General features: G+C 46.2%; 1 protein-coding gene across 2 annotated transcripts in view; it reads right to left on the bottom strand.

Annotated features, from left to right (window-relative positions):
- The window catches only part of GRAP2 (GRB2 related adaptor protein 2), a 64,514-nt gene that overhangs the window by 27,199 nt on the left and 21,183 nt on the right, over positions 1-16,132 (bottom strand). Inside the window, exon 1 of one of the 2 annotated variants that reach the window (XM_081311281.1) lies at positions 13,366-13,499. The exons of the other annotated variant lie outside the window; for it this stretch is intronic. The gene's annotated coding sequence lies outside the window, so the exon portion shown is untranslated. Of the gene's footprint in view, positions 1-13,365; positions 13,500-16,132 lie in introns of those variants that run through there. 2 annotated transcript variants of the gene reach the window in all.

Raw genomic sequence — 16,132 nt, 5'->3', positions numbered from 1 at the left:
CATTGTCCCTTGTGAGTTTTAAGGCACATAAACATTAACATTTCAGAGTCTAGCACCTATAAAACAGAGAATTGCTTAGGTGGAAGAGAATTAGAAGTCATTTTCTCCCACACATTTTCTAAAGCTTAAATTCCATCTGAGCATCCTGGCATGGTGGTCCCTATTCATCTCAGGGTGACAAGCAAGTCCCTTACTCTGCTTTTGACTCTGGGTTAATGATCCTGGGTTGAAACCTCTATTGTGTGGTTTTCTTTTATCTGAACCTTACAGCTGTGTTTGGGGCCTTTCTGACTTAGTAGGAATTGGATGTAGGCACAGGAAACAGAAAGGTTACAGATGGCCCTTCCTGAACATTTTTAAGCATAGGATAGACACCTACTTCACAGTTCACCCACCAGCCACTGCTTAAATATTCTAGAGACCCAAACCAATCTATTCTGGAGAAGTGAGGGGGTGGGGGAAGAAAGGCTGGAAGGCTGGGCCTAGCCAAGAGAACGAGAACTGGCCTTTCCACATTTGGGGCTCTCAAATGACAACATTTTTGTTTCATTTCATACCAGCAGAATCCCTGCTTGCAGGACCCTTCCTAATCAGCCGGCCGCTGAATGTCTAACAAGCTGCTGAATGTCTAACAAGGCGTACATATTTCTTTACTCCTCCTGCTCTTTTTTTTTTTTTTTTTTTTTTTTTTTTTAGTGCTGGGGATTGAACCCAGGATCTTAGCGCATGCAAGGTAAGCACTCTACCAACTGAGCAATATCCCCAGCCCTACTCCTCCTGCTCCTGAATTAACATCTAATTCATCTTCTGCAGTCTTTAAAATAGAGACCCTCAAATTCTTTTTGAGTAAGATTTGATTCTGTTTTTTCTGGAGTCTTGGATCTGAGGCCAGGCACACAGGGTGGGGTGGGAGTTGGGATGGCAGCAACTACAACTAGCTCCTGTGGGGCCATCTGGGTCCTCCCCTCTTGACTTTTAGCAGATCAGCCTGCAGGTAGCCATGGACTTGATGTAGCCATCAAAATCCTCTGCTTTAGGAGATTTGCAACCTTTGCTTATCTGGATCTCCCACGTCAGAGACTCAGCGCCATTTCTTTTTGTTTCAATATCCCAGGAGAATAAGACAGCCCTTTCAATAGGACAGGTGCTCTCTCCAGGGGATGTAAACATCTCTGATTTTATTGCAACCAAAGTAAGCAAAGATGAGCAAAACACACCCACCAAAACATTTCTGGTTAGTTGGCTAAGATTCTCATCTGCTCTAAAAGCCTATCATAAGTGATTTTTTTGCATAGGACATTCTTATTTTTCTCTTGTCCTCAAGTGACTCATTATTTTCCCCCTCCTAAGCCCCAGGAAAGCACAAATCTCCCATCATGAGTGGCGGGGTGGACAAATGGAACTAGACTGGGCCCTCTGCAGCATGTCCGAGAACAATAAGTCATTAGTGCTGGTCTGCTGGTGCCAGTCTTGGAGACCCTGAGGAAGTGGCTTATGAATAGAAGCCACCAGGGTGCTCCCTGTCTCCCATCCATTCCTGTCCTGTGCGCAGGTGTGTTCCCCAAATAACAATTCATCCTCTCATGCTGCTTCTCTTCTGCAGAGAGCCGCCGACAGAGCTGTCTCGGATGACAGGCAACTAATGGGCAGCTGGGTTTTGAGCAAGATTCTGAGCCATGCGCAGGGGAGGGTTGCTTTTTCCTCCCTGTCTGGAAGGGAATGAGGCTCAGCCCATGACCCCCATGGCCAGGGTGGCTTTACCTGCCCTGACCTCTTACTGCCTCTCTGCCAGTCCCCTCCCACACATCCTTGGCCAAGATTTTAGCAATTCAGTCAGACCTGGGATCCCCAGCCCCTCTGAACTCTTTGGTCTCAAGATCTCTTCCCAGTTCCCAAATGGGGACCATCTCCTCAGTTGGAACGCACCTGATTTTCAGGTTTGGAAGCCAAATAAATATATTTTCCAGACTTGTAGACAAACTTTTCACTACTAGAGAGTCCCTCTAAATCCCTTATATCCTTATTTAATCAAATTGCTGTTCCGTGGGTCCCTGCCTGTCACTGTGGATTATGGAGATTTCATGGGTCTCAAGGATGACTTTTTTGTTTTTAATTAGCTCTTTTTTTTTTTCCTGCTTATGACTTTTTTTTTGGTGGGGGGTAGTTTGCGAGGGGGGAGGATAAGAAGGAAGAGAAGTAGAAGAGGAGATAAGTGGGGAGAGTGTCCCCTGCAGGTCCCCTCTCTTGTCCCGTCTTGTAACTTGAGTGATAATAGAGACAAAGCCTAGATCGTTGTTTTCTTTTCCTTCTATGGCCTATTTATTGCCTTTACTCTTCTTTAATTCACTCCAGTCTAGTTTATATAATTGACTTTTTTTTAAATTCAAGGCTTATCACATCAAATCTCATTTGTCCTCAAACTTTTTTTGTAAGAAAATTAAAAAAAAAAAATGCGTTGCACCCAAATTCCACTTTTTTCCTGACTTACCACTGTGCGTGGTGAGGCTGCCCCACAGTGGAAGGCTGCAGGACCTGGGTGTTAGACCTGCTTTTAAGCCTCAGGTCGTGCTGTTCATTTGGTAGCCAGGGGACCTTAACCTCTCTGAGCCTCAATTTCTTCTCCAGGACTTCAGAGGGCAATGCTCACCCCATGGTGTCACGGGGCAGCGCGTGCAGAATGCCTGGACATCCGACCGTCTATTTCTCCGAAGCATTTTTGCATTTCAGTGATCTACCAACATTTCTCTCATAGAGAAAAAGCAAATTTCAAAACTGTTTTAAAGAGTGTTAAATCCACCAAGCATATGCTTCTTTTCAGGCTTTCAAGCCCCCACGTCCTCCTGCTTTTCCTGGGCAAGGACTAGCTTTCCTCTGCTGGCGATGGCACCTCAGCTGTTGTGTTATCCAAAGGTGCGACCCCACCCGGGTGATCAAGGAGGCCCAGGGAGTGGGGAGAGAAGATGGCGCTAGCTGAGGGGAAATGGGGGAGGGGGGGCGAGGAGCAGCACCCTGACTTGCTTCCATGCACTGCCCTCCACCCTGAGCTCAGTCCCCAGGTTGGTGACTTTACACAGGAAGCACCCAGACAGCGCGGGAGGGAACATGCTGCCCAAGCCTTGACAACGTCTGCAAGCACATACCGGCAGAGAGTAAGTTATCACTCATCAATAAGGTCTGTCACCCGCCAGGGGCTTCACAAATGGTCACCCTCTGCAACATTTATTATTATTATTAATCACCATTCACGTTTTATAGATGAGAAATGGAGGGAGAGAGGTTAAGAGTCCGTGTTGTTGGCTCCTAAGGCCGTGTGCTGTCTTTTCTGTTTCACCTGGCCTCTGTTGACACTCAATGACAAAACCTGGTACTAGTTCAGGATAATTGCAGGCTTAGGCCCTTTGAACCTTCCCGAGCAGCTGTCCTCTAGTGAAGGAATTGACAGCAGCAATTCTTACCCATGAACTTCATGCCCATTACTTCTTGGACAAAGGGGCAGAGACTGTAATAAACCTGGTTGACCTTGGTCCAAGCAATCAAGTGCTTTAAGGCAATTGCAAAAATGGGAACCAATGTCAGTTCACGAACTTACAAGCTGCTGCTCCTCCGCCCCTTCTTTTCTCTCAATGTCACCCTTTTCTCCCATCATCAACTTTCCCCACAACGTGTTTCCCAAATTCTGTCTTTTTCTCCTTGAAACATTAAAGACTTCCCCTGAATCTAGTTTGATAAAGTGATGTCGAAGATACTTCTGTTTTTAATACTCCTGCTCCTCCCTTATTAAAATGACACCACAAACACTTCAATCCAAAAGAACAGAAACGGAACACCCAGTGTCCTCGGGCCCCCTGGAGATGTTACTCCCAGCCCTGCTCTGCAGACAGACTGAGGTTGCCCTGGCTGGTTCCTTGTTGTATCCTTATTGTTTCCTGAAGCTATGACAACAGTCTACAGACACGCCATGAGCCCCGCCAGCAAAACCAAACACAGATGAAGCATTAAAAACACCACCCAGAATCAGAAATCATTTCCTGAACCCTATCAGAAGGGTGGGAGGGGAGCCAAGTACAGAGAGGAGGGTAAGAAAGAGACAGACATTTTACAAAATTAGCCTCCTTTTTTTTTTTTTTTTTAAACTCTCCATTTTCTATTCACACCATGATCTCCCTTCAAATACATCATTGGGATTTTATGGTGGCTTCTTTTTCTTCTCTTCCCTTCTGTTCTCTTCAAGTTTGTTTTTATCGATTCAAGCTCTGAACGCTCAGCTTATTTATCATAGGTTTGAAAGCCTCCATCTTTTTGCTGTGTTGTCACCAGAGCTGTGACATCTTTCACAAATGCTGCATACATGCTTGGTGTCCCCTGTCCTTTTCCTCGACATCTGAGCCCGGGGCCATGGTAATTCTTACTTGGGCAAAGCGCAGAAAGTGTAGAATAAATGACTACCTGACCGAAACTACCTTAATCTTTTTGTCACTTTTACTTATGTTCCCAAGCCACCGTTTATTACTGGAATGCTGGTCATTTTTTTTTTAGCTCCAAAGCTTGCGAAAGCGAAGATTAACTCCTAGGATCACTTATCGGGCGGTAGTCGATAAGTCTATCCCTGAAAAGTTAGAGGTAATGACATTTTTAGGTAGCAAGTCACCGGTAAAGGTACAGTTGGGCTAAGGCACTAAAATTTGTCAATCAAAGGGAGATATTGTGAGTTCCCCTCATCCAGTGAATAATTAGAATTTTCTTGTTTTTGGAAAATTAGAGATTCCTAGCTCAAGTTTGGTTAAGCTTTTTGAAGACCATGTTTTTCTGCCCTTTCTCTTTCCATGGTGCCAGGAATTGAACCCAGGCCCTTATCCACTGACAGGCAAGCGTGCCACCACCGAGCTAGACACCTAGTTCCAGTTCTCTCTCTTTTTTTTTTTTTCAGTTGCCAGTTTTGGTCAAGAGAGGCCTCAAATCCTAGGTTCTCAAAAATGGAAGTTGTTCCCAAAGCTGGTGGGTCTTTCCCTAATTCACTGTGCTGAGATCCAGCCCAAGGGCAACTCCGGAGAGGGGACTGGAAGGAGAGAGAAAGAGTGAGTTAATGGCTTGGCGAGTTGCTGATATTGGACCAAAAGGCCTCTCCTTTCAGTCTGAAATTGGCCCTAAGAAGCGACAAGCAAAAGTAACTACAGCAAAACCCTCACACTTCTTGTTTCTAAACTTGAATATCCCCAGAGTCCCTCGCCCCCCACTCCTCATCTCCTGGTCCTTTCCTTGAGGTCTTAGTTATCGGCTGTGCTCAAAAGGCATCACCCAGCCTGAACTCCACCCTGCAGATGTGGCCTGCGCTGCAGCACAGGACGGTTGAGGGGCCAGGATGGTTGCTCAGGAGGCCTGCAACCCAACAGCAGGAACTCTGGCTCAGCTGCTGCCGCCAAGCCAGGCATCTCCACCCCTGTGATGGATTTTTGGACCCAAAATGCAGGTCTCTCCCCTGCATGGAGCCTTTCTGACTTTCATCTTGTTTTTATTCCTCCCTTTCAGCCAATTAATTGCTCAGCCCATGACAGTTCCTTCGGGCCTGAATTTCTACTCTGACTCCCTGGTTTTATCTTTCAACTCCTTGTCCAGAGGTGAATTTCCTGCCTTTTGGTTCTTATTTCATAATAAATAGACACTGACTTTGGAGCCAGGCATAGCTTCCTTCGTGCACCACATGGCCCCAGCAAACTGGCCCTCTCTGGACTCACTTTCTTTACCTAAACTCTCCTTGGAGGGTGACATTATCCCGTTAATCAGCGTCCTTTGAGTAGCAACTACAAACCCATCAGATAAAGCAGCTTTCCGACCCATCTTCATTCTGTCCTCTATAGTTGCCTGAGAAGTACAACCAAAAGCCTTGCTGAAACCCAGCTGTGCTGTGCCATGGCCCTATCTTTCTGTGCCAGTCTGATCACCCTCTGGGAAAAGGAAGTGCACTGTAGCAGGGTGATCTCCTGCTTCAGGACCGAATTTGGGGAGATGCCAAGTGGAAGGAATTCATGTGCTCTCTTGCTTTCCTCCTTAGTCTTTCTGTCCCCTCTCCTTGTCCTCTTTTCTGAGCCATAGAATTTCTTTTTGTCACGCCTTTGAATGGGTTCTGTCACCTTACCATGCCCCTATTCTCCCTCTACCTTACTCCCCTGTTTGTGGAGCAAAGACCTCTGTGTGTTGAAGCCTTTGACACAGACTTTCTGAGGATGATTTTCCCATTCAGAATTGTCAGTCACGTTGTCATGTGACCTCCCAAGCCACTCAAGCCTTTCTTGTTGTCATGCCAGGCCTTCAGCAATCTCTCCCCAGCCTCTCTTTCAAAACTGACTTCAGAATCCACTGATGCAATGCAAACCCGCCTTAGGGAAAGGGAAAGGCCTCTCATGGTTCTCTAAGCGCCCACCTGCACCTTTGCTTTGGCTCTGGCCCTCTCACCCCAGTATGTGTGGGGCTGTGAGGTTGTTCCCTGCACAAGGGCCCCTGGCTGGGACTGTAATGGGGGCTGAAACCCATCTGTTGTTCTTCTAACCAAGCTGTGTGTCTTGGCGTGGGGCTGTATCTGTCTAGGTTTAGGGGCACATTTTACTTAAACCAAGGTACATGGTCCAACTTCAATGGCTCCTTGGGCCTTACTTGGGGCCTGCTCCCATGACATCCTGTGGTTTGCCACTCTTTTTCTTCTCCGGGGCTTGATGTATGTACCCCTTGCCTAGTGCTGTGGCTATGTATGTGGTGTGAGGGGACAAGCACCTGGGCTTCAGAGCCAGGGTTTTCCAAAGTTCAAACCATGGCTCTCCCATCAGCCATCCCAAGCAAGTTAATTAGGCTCTCTGAGCCTCAGTTTCCTTAGTGTAAAAACAGGAATAATAACACCACCTGCCTTTACATGTTCCTGGGAAGAAGATTTGAAATAACCTCCTAAACCACTAGCACAGTGCCCGACACACAGTAGGTCTGCAATAGTCATTAGTTATTGTTATTTTAATGCATATTTTCTCAGTAACAACTATCCAAATGCATAGTTCACAGGAAATCTGAATGGGGAAATCCACACCTTGCTAAGTAGGGTTTCTAGATGAAATACAGAATATGCCATTAAATGTAAATTTCAAATAAATAAACATAAAATTTTAGTCTGAGCAGATCCCAAATATTTAACCTTCTCAAAGTGGTAGACCAGAGCATTGCTGAGAAAGACAGTAAGGAGTCATTTACTTCTTTCTGCACCGCCCCCCTTTGCCTCACTCAATGCCTGTCGCACAAAATCTCTTCCATGAAAACCGGGGAGTGTGGTAGCCTGGAGGATCAGATCTGCAGTCCTAGAGTGAAGTCTTTAGAGTTTTTTTCTGTTCTTTCTCTTTGTGGTGCTGGGGATGGAACCCAGGGTCCTGTGTATGCTAGTCAAGTGTTCTACCGCTGAGCTGCAGCTCCAGGTTTTATAGTTTCTTCTGCAGGTTGTGGTTTGCATGCAGAAGTACATATTCTCATTCATACATCCTGTGAGCACAAAATGTCATACCTCCTATTTTTCTACTGTCTTGTATGATTTGCTACTTTTAATATCGTTATAGGTCAAAGGCATGTTTTTGCTATTATGCATTCTGTAACACTATGTGTTTTCATAAGTAGGTTTTATATATTTATGATTTTTTTCAATCCAAAGTTGTGCCAAAGCAGGAATCTCTGTCCTCTTAACAAATTCAGATATTTCTCTTGTGCTGGGTGCAGTGGTACATGCCTGTAATTCCAGTAGCTCAGGAGGCTAAGGCAGGAGCATCATGAGTTCAAAGCCAGCCTCAGCCACTTAGCAAGGCCCCAAGCAACTTAGTAAGACCCTGTCTCAAAATAAAAAATCAAATGGGCTGGGGATGTGGCTAAGTGCCCATGGGTTCAATCCCTAGTACCAAAAACAAACAAACAAAAACAGATATTTCTCTTGTGATTATTCTGGCATTTCATGTTGTTATTTTCAAATTCATTATCTACTTCCTGTACCCATAACTTGTCGAATTTTTCTGTGCTTGGCATTTGGACCACAGTATAAAATTCCTGGGCACTAGTCCCAGTATATTATTAGTAATCCCATCACATAGTCACCAGATTGGCCTTTGCCTGTATAACCCAGGTACCTAGTCCTGGTGACAAATCATCCCGGAATTGGTTGGTGACATCATCCTTCCTTCATGTGACTTGTGCCTTCCTAGAACCTTCTTTCTTCCTGGAACCATTTTAGAGGAAGTTACTAAACCACCAGCAGTACCAAATGTGGTTCTGAACTTTTCCTGATCTTCTTTTTCTATTCTTTCATTGCAGATCCTCCACCACTGACCACCTGCCCAGATCCTTATCTCTCATTCTGACTCTGTCTGCACCACCAGGAGTGGCAATTTCTCCCTGGGTAATTCTCAGACTTTCTGATGCTCAGCCTCACTGGGCTCCTGCTCGTCCCCTCCCTCCCAGGGCAGCTCCCTATGCTTTATGCATTTGCTCAACAGCCTTCCCCCGGCCCCGCTGCACTCTACGGCAGGCATTATGTGGCACATGGAGACCCAGAGTGGACTGGAGAGCCCACCCCAGATCCCGGGGGGGCTCACTGTCTGGCTGAAAGGACAACAGATTTAATCAAAGATGTGGGAACCCCCATGGTAAAGAAGCCAACCCCAAGTGATTGAGAAGCAAAGGGAGAGACCCCTATTGTGACCTGGGCTGCTCACAGGTGTAGGAGGGACAAAGAAAGCGTTCCAAATGAGGTGACAATCGAACTGAGTCTTGCAGACAAGTAACTATACAGAGAAGAGAGCACACATGTCACTCACAAAAGAGAGTGATATATGCAGTAGGAGGAAGGGACCCAACAGGTTATTATGGTCATTGTGGACTGGCAGGAGATGGACTGGTGATCAGGGAGGAAGGCAGGTCCCCAAAAGCAGTGCATAGCGTGAGAGGGTGTTGGACTCCATCCCCAGGGTGGTGGGGAGTCGCTGAAATGTGTGATAACATTCTATTAGGGAACTTGTAGCCTGGTGGCAGAATGAAGGTTGGGAGTCAGAATTACCTGAGGTGGAGAAACTATCGCAGTAATCTTGGTCAGAGTTGACGAAGGCTGAGCTCTGACGGAGAGAGACCATGCTCTTTCTCTCGACCAGGGGCCTTTACCCGTGCTTTTGTCACCCATAGTACATGGTTAGTCATTTTGGCGCATATGGTACTTGCAAGAATATGAGAAATACTGTCCCCACAAAGAATCTAACAAATAAGATCTATTATGATATTCAGGAAACTAAGGCTCAAAGAATTTAAATAGTTGCCCAAGTTCCCATGTACCAAAAAAAAAAAAAAAAAAAAAAAAGAATAGAGCCAGGATTTAAACTTAACCTCTGCACTTATATTCTCCCTTAGCTCAGTTCTAGAGAATTCCTATGAATTATCCACCATTTGGAAGTGGCTACATGGCAGAGAAGAGCCTGGGATGGCACTGTTCAGTAGAAGTAAAATATGAGTCACAAATGCAAGCCACACTTGTCATTTTAAATATTCTGATGACACATTAGAAAGTAAAAGGAAATAGTTTTTGATAATTTATTTTACTCTACCCAATGTAGCCAAAATACTGTCATTTCCATTGAAATCAATAGTAAATGTTGCTGAATCATTTGCATTCTTTTCTTTGAAACCCAGTGTGTATTTATGCTCACATAGAAGTCCTTGGGATAGCATAAGACTCCATGACTTCTAGGTTTCTGCTGTGGGCATTTTGGTAAATGGTAGAAGCATTTCCTGATATAAGAGAACACAGGAGGAGTTTGAAATGCTTGTGAAGCTCGTAGGCAGAGACTCCTATTCTCTGGGTAGTTGTGTTTCTCGGCGAAAAAGTCTGGGTAGAGCTAGACATTTGGGGTCTGTACCGGTAGATGTAGATGGTTGTCAAAATCCTGAGTAAGAAAGAACCAGCCCAGAGAGCTAACCTCAAAGGATTGAGCTCAGAGACACACAGAAAGGGCTGAGGTGCCTTGCCTGGTGGGTTCTTCTGCAGCCCCAGGGGATGGGAAGAAAGGAGGACAAGGTGAGAATGGGCACAGGAGATAGTTTGTGCAGGTGAATGGGTGGGGGAGACAGGAAGTGGGTGGCTTTCTAACAGAATGTTGCCGGTGGTTCATGCAGCCCATTTAATTTTCTTTCTTCTGTTCCATAGAGAGGGAACCCTCACTTTTATCCCTGACAGCTCACAAAATCTACATATGAAAAGAGCAGGACAAGACAAACAAAATGGAAGTATTTGTCTAGTCAGGAACCAAAACCAAGATGAGCACTTATTTCTCCATTAGCCATGCCACTCATGCCCTTTCTTCTTCCTCTCACTCATTAAACTTTTCATTTGGAAGTAATTGCAGATCCACAGGAAGTTGCATGTATAATAGAGAGAGGGTCCTTGCATTCATCACTTTACCCAACATAGCCAAAATACTGAAATCTGTGTGCAGACACCTAACCATCACCAATGGTGACTCTTGTATAGTATCAAAGCCAGGCAACTGGCCTGGGCCTGGTATCACTAACTAGGTTTCTGTCTCATTTGCTACTTCCTAACTCAAAGTATCTGGAGTCAAAAGAATCAAAATGATGTAAGAAATGAGGTTCAGCCAGGTCAAGAGCTTTGTGTGTATCCAGGGGATTTTTAATCCCCGTAATGAAATGACATGCATCAACTAATGAAGAGCCACCTAAACATTCAGGACAAAAGTCCCTTCTTACAACCATGTGTAATTTGCACAGTGTGATGTTGAAAGCCAGAGGCAAGAGTCGGATTCAGAGAATAGAGGAATTGAAATATTAATTCCTTCAGAGCCCTTCTTCCACCCTTATCAAGATAGCCTGCCCCTGTTCCAACCTGTTGCTAAGGTAACCTGTCTCAGGGATTGTCCCTTGGTACAGGGAGTTGTTAATTACGCCCCCTTCCTGCCCAGATCGCTCCAACTTGGCCCCTGCAGCCCATCTGCGTCTCATCTCACAATTTGGCCATCTCACCGAGCATCTCCTGGGCCTAGTCACGTAGGCAGGAAGGAGAAAGATAAGGGGAAGAGAGCAGTACAACAAATGAAGCCTAGGACATATAAAAAGGCAAAACACCCTTGCTTCTTGGGATGTCAGGATTCCAGCTATGCCTCCCCCCCCCTTATATAGTACCAAAGCCAGGCAACTTCTCCCTCCTCACTTATAAATATATAAAACCTACCCCTTTTTAAATAAACCCTGCTTTATGTGCTTGCCTCCCCCTGCTTCTCTAGTGTTGTCCTTCAGCATGTGAGGGAGCAGGACTCGTCACCGGTAACCAGCGGTATCAATGTGGTTAGATGGGGCTCTTCATTGTCTGCTTGGCTTTATCTCATTATGGTGAACAGACTGTCTGTGGTCCCCATCAGTATCTACAATGAAGACAACAAGGCGCAGGAGAGAGATGTGCGTTTTGTTTGGCTACGCAGCCTGGCCTTGCTGACTGTGAAACACAAGGTCCAGTTAGGAACCAGGAGCTCTTGATAGATGGTCACATCGGGCCTCTGTCTACACAACAGAAAACCACTAATTTAGGAGGGAGCTAGCTTTCAGCTGGGTGACTTGGTCACCCAGCTTTCAAATGAAGAGAATTTCAGAGGAACCCAGGGCACCTCAGTAAGTGTCAGGGATTTAACTGAATCTGCTTGCTAAACAATCAGACCTGAAGGAGTTAGGCACATTCCTCAAAAGCAGAATCAAACAAAGAGAGCAATGAGAAATCCCTTGGCTTCAAGGGAATAAATGTCAATGAGAAAGAATTAAGCCAACTTGAAGAGCACGGTCCAGCTGCCACGGTTCAGCCAGGTGAATGACCCATTTGTCAGCAGACAGTGAAAGAACTCACTGTGTTTTCACAGCAAGTGGTAATTTGCTAACAGGTAAATACAAAGTGACTTTCTTTTTCCCTTGGAGATACATGAACTCTGGTTCTCAAAAAATAGCATATCTGGCAAGAAGCAGTAGACAGGAAAAAAAAAAAAGCCCTAAACCAAAACCCAAAAACAAACCAGGTGCTTCATCCATTAAGATTCAAAAAGCAAAGGAAAGACATATTTCTGGTAGCTTGGTAAAAGGGGTTTGGCCTTGACAATTTCTGGGCAGCTGGAGGAGGAAAAAATTGAGCAGGATTCGGTTGGATCTGGATGGCTGGATGCCTTGAGGCAAAGCAATCCCTATAAATGACATTTCTCCTCCCTGGGTCCCTCACTTATTTTGGGCACCTGTATTTTGCCTCCAATGTCTTTGTGTTCTGGATCTGTGTGAACTGTGATCAAATAAAGTTTGGTGGATTCAGGAAGATAGTCACGAGGACAATTTGTAGTGGTAAAGACAAACTATAGGCTGAAGGGGACAGGCCTGAGGGAAGAGCCTCTTTACCTTGTTATAGCCACTGGGCAGCGTCCATGGCTTTCAAGGGGTGAAACTGAATAGCATGCATGTGACAGAGGTGGAAAAACAGCTGGAATCAGCTTAACTCTATCAAATAGTCAAGGGTGAGAAAATAGGTCATGTCTTTGATTGACTGTCCCTGCCATGACATGACTTCTATCATCAATATCCCCTGTAATAATGCAATTTGGGTATTCCTCTCCGACCCTGGCCATTTGTTTGGGGCTCAGGAGACACAGCCTGAGTTTTGCAATCTGTGCAGTTGTTTAACTAGACCCTGCTCTCCAGTGTGACAATAGGAACGCCACCAGATGTGATTGACATGTGCCTCCTTTTTTCAGCTGTTTAAATGTGAGAAATTCCTCCCGCATCCAGTCCTTTGCAGGAGACTATTTTTATCTGGATCTTTCAAACCCAGCTCCCAGACACATCACAGGAATTCCCACCAAAGTCCCACAAGTCAGTAATGAAACAAACCCACGGCCAGAGGGATCCGCGCACATGCGCGACAGAGAGGGTGGTGGGCCCTGGACCACAATGTTCCCTGCCGTCACTTTGAACTGCAGAGAAGCTAAGTGGGGGCAGCGTGGCCGACAGGACAGAATGAAAATGTGCTCAACATCGCATCTGGTTTCTCTTCTCTTTTCAGAAGTGAACATGAAAAAGAGAGAGAGAAGCAAAGAGGGAAAATGAGGAGAGACAGGGCCCCTTCTGGGGAAAATGATTTTAGTCCTGAATTCTCTCCACTGTGCATTACACCTCTGGAAGCCAGTGACCGTCTTTGCTGAGCACTGAGTGACATGCTGGGTTTGATCCAGGCTGGAGCCAGGCAACGGGTGGCAGCTTCTGCCTCAATCTTTCTGCGTCTCCCTTCCCCATTCCAATCACGATAAATATATTTATACTCACTTGATCATGTCAGCCAGACAATGCTCCTTAATTGGCAGTGATCAGGGTTCCAGAATTGCTTGGGCGAACCTGCTGTCTCGCTATCAGGCAAAGCAATAAGGGGTCGCTAATGCAGTCCCCGTTAACAATTTCCAACGGAATAAGAAGCAGTCCCTCGACTCATGCATGGCAATGAATTTTCCAAACAGCTCCTAAGAGCCAGCCCTTGAGGAACTCAGACTTACATGAACCTGCCCAGCATAGAATGCTTTATAAATCTCCCCCACCCCCACTCGTGCACATAGAGAAAACCATAGCCACTTCCTTCTGCTGGAGGTTCGTTTGTTCTTTTGCACCCCCCACCCCTTTTCCTTTTATTGGGTTTATGGAGCTAACTGTCATTTTTGGTTCTTGGTTCTCTGTAAATTTCAGGGACATCTGGCGCACAGTTTACTGCGCTTGCTAGCTCTGGTATTTGTAGATATGCTCGCACTCTCTGCTGCGTGTGCATGTTAACACTCCACATACATAATTTATGCATGCATAATTTGGGACTTGAGTGCCTAGGTTTATTTTGACATTTAAGGCTAACTACACAGTGCAGATCCTAGGTAATTACTCAATAAATATTTATGAAAAGAACGAATGCACCAAGAGGGCATAGATAGGCAACTGTCGTTCCTTCATCCGACACTTGAATGTCTGGTAGGCACCAGGCACTGTGCTAGGTGCTGTGTTCAGCGACGAATACCTACAGCCCTGCCCTCAGGGGGCTCTCAACTGAGGGACGTGGGGCAAACACAGACAGGCAATTATAAGGCAAGGAGACCCTGTGACAGAGCCCTGTGCCTGGCAGCATGGAGCTCCAAGGAGGGAGAACTCTGTTCAGCTAAGCAAGGGACTGGGGTCTTGGAGGGTGTCCTGGGGTGAGGGACACACAAGGTTCCAGACCAAGAGGACAGCACAATCCACAGCAGGAGGCCAGATATGAAAGGGGAGCTCAGGAAGGCAGTGAGGCAGGGAGCTAGCGGAGGTGAGATGGGGACTCTGCAGGGAATGCACCTGGGGGCCTTAGAATAGGGCAAAAGAGGGGAGCCCCAACTCTCTCAATTTGGGCAAGCAAATGAGCAACTCCTTCATTTGTCCAAAATGCTTCTGGATTCCTCCAGAATTTACACACACACACACCTCAAAGCAGAATCTGGACTGCCTCAGGAGCCCTGCTGAAGTGCAGGGAGACCTGAGGAGTGCCTGGAACCAGTCATGTACCAGTGGGGTGAACTGAGCAAGGAGTGAATCTGAGCAAGTGAAGGTAGACTACGAGGGCTCTGTGATTCCTCCCGGCTTTTACAATCCACATTGCTGGGACTGTGGGGCTCACATATCGTCCACACCCAGGCCTGTCTGTCTGCACACCACAGGGTTCTAAAGGAGTCAGTCTAGTTCCAAGCAGCATCTAGTGTCAAGCATCACTGTCTTTCAGGGAGGAGGCAGCTGGGCATGGAGAGGTGCAATTTCCTAGGACTCCTTAGGAAGTACCCACAGGAACGTACAGCATGATGCAGACACTTACCACTTCCAACCTGGGTCAGGGTCTCATGATCTTGTGTCTGAATAAGCACCAGTTAGTTCACAGAACCGGTCTCTGCTAGACTTACCTTCTCTAAATCTTGCATCCTTTCTGCTTAAAAATCTTACTTTACTTCTAGAACCAAGTCCAATATCCTCAGAGGGGAAACTAAAGTCATTCCCAATCTGCTGGCCACGACCCTCACTTCTGCCATGTGGGGCACCTGGACACTGCATCCATGAATGCTCCCTCAACTCAAATTCAAAGTCCATCCCCTTTAGGGCTGCTGTCTGGTTACCCATCCTTTTCCTGAGCAGCACTTATTGACCATGTCGTTCATGGAGTGGTTGATATTTTGTTTCTCCAGCTTATTTCTAAGCCACAGAGCATAGGAACCAAGCTGCACCCATCTTTGTAGCCCATGAACCTCGCACAGGGTCCCACTCAAGGTAAATATTTGCTGGCAAGTGGGTTTTCGACCCTGTCGCCTCTTGGAGAGCATTGAATAAAATCCATGGAAAGTTTGACGATGGTTATCATGGTTCTCTTTCCCTCCTCCTCATCAGAAGCCTGCAGCCTAAAGGACTTTTTTGTTCCCCCTCCCTCTTCTTGAGAAAGTGGGAACCTTGGAGAGAGCGGTTTGCTGTGATGGTTTTGGAAAAAGGAGAATACGAAGCATCTCTCCCACGAGCCATCAACAGTATTTCACATGCGTTTCTTGGGAGTTTCAAGTTCATCCAAGAATGAGTTTCTTCACAGTTCAAAAGGAGCCTACGAGCAATCCACCACGGGGACACCCATGGTGCTAAGTTTACAGGCAGAACCATGCCCCGCGCCAGCCTGCAAGCAGGAATGGCTTCGCCCCACGTGGCTGCAGAAAAACCCCAGTGACTGACTTAATTTCTGGGCCCCAATGTTCAGTTTTCGTGGTACGTGTGCCAGTGAGCAGCACTCGGAATTTTTCACAAAAGAGGAACTGGCATTAAATCAATAAGGAAAGTCACCATTTCCTCCCTGGCCCGACGGCATTTGAGGAAGCAGAGCTCTGCCAACATGTACAACTGTGCGGAATTTGTAACTGGGCAGTTGAAGCCATCAGCTAAGCTGGCAGCCGTGATTTTTTTTCCCGAAGTAGAGCCGCAGGGAGAAAGAGAACGTCTAAACTTCAGCTTCATTTTTGCAAATTGGATCTTTTGGTGAAAAACTGTTTTAAACTCA

The sequence above is a fragment of the Spermophilus citellus genome (assembly GCF_964194105.1).
Source record: "Spermophilus citellus genome assembly, chromosome: 10".
In the NCBI taxonomy this organism is placed as follows: Eukaryota; Metazoa; Chordata; class Mammalia; order Rodentia; family Sciuridae; genus Spermophilus; species Spermophilus citellus.
This window is presented reverse-complemented; position numbering and strand designations above follow the sequence as displayed.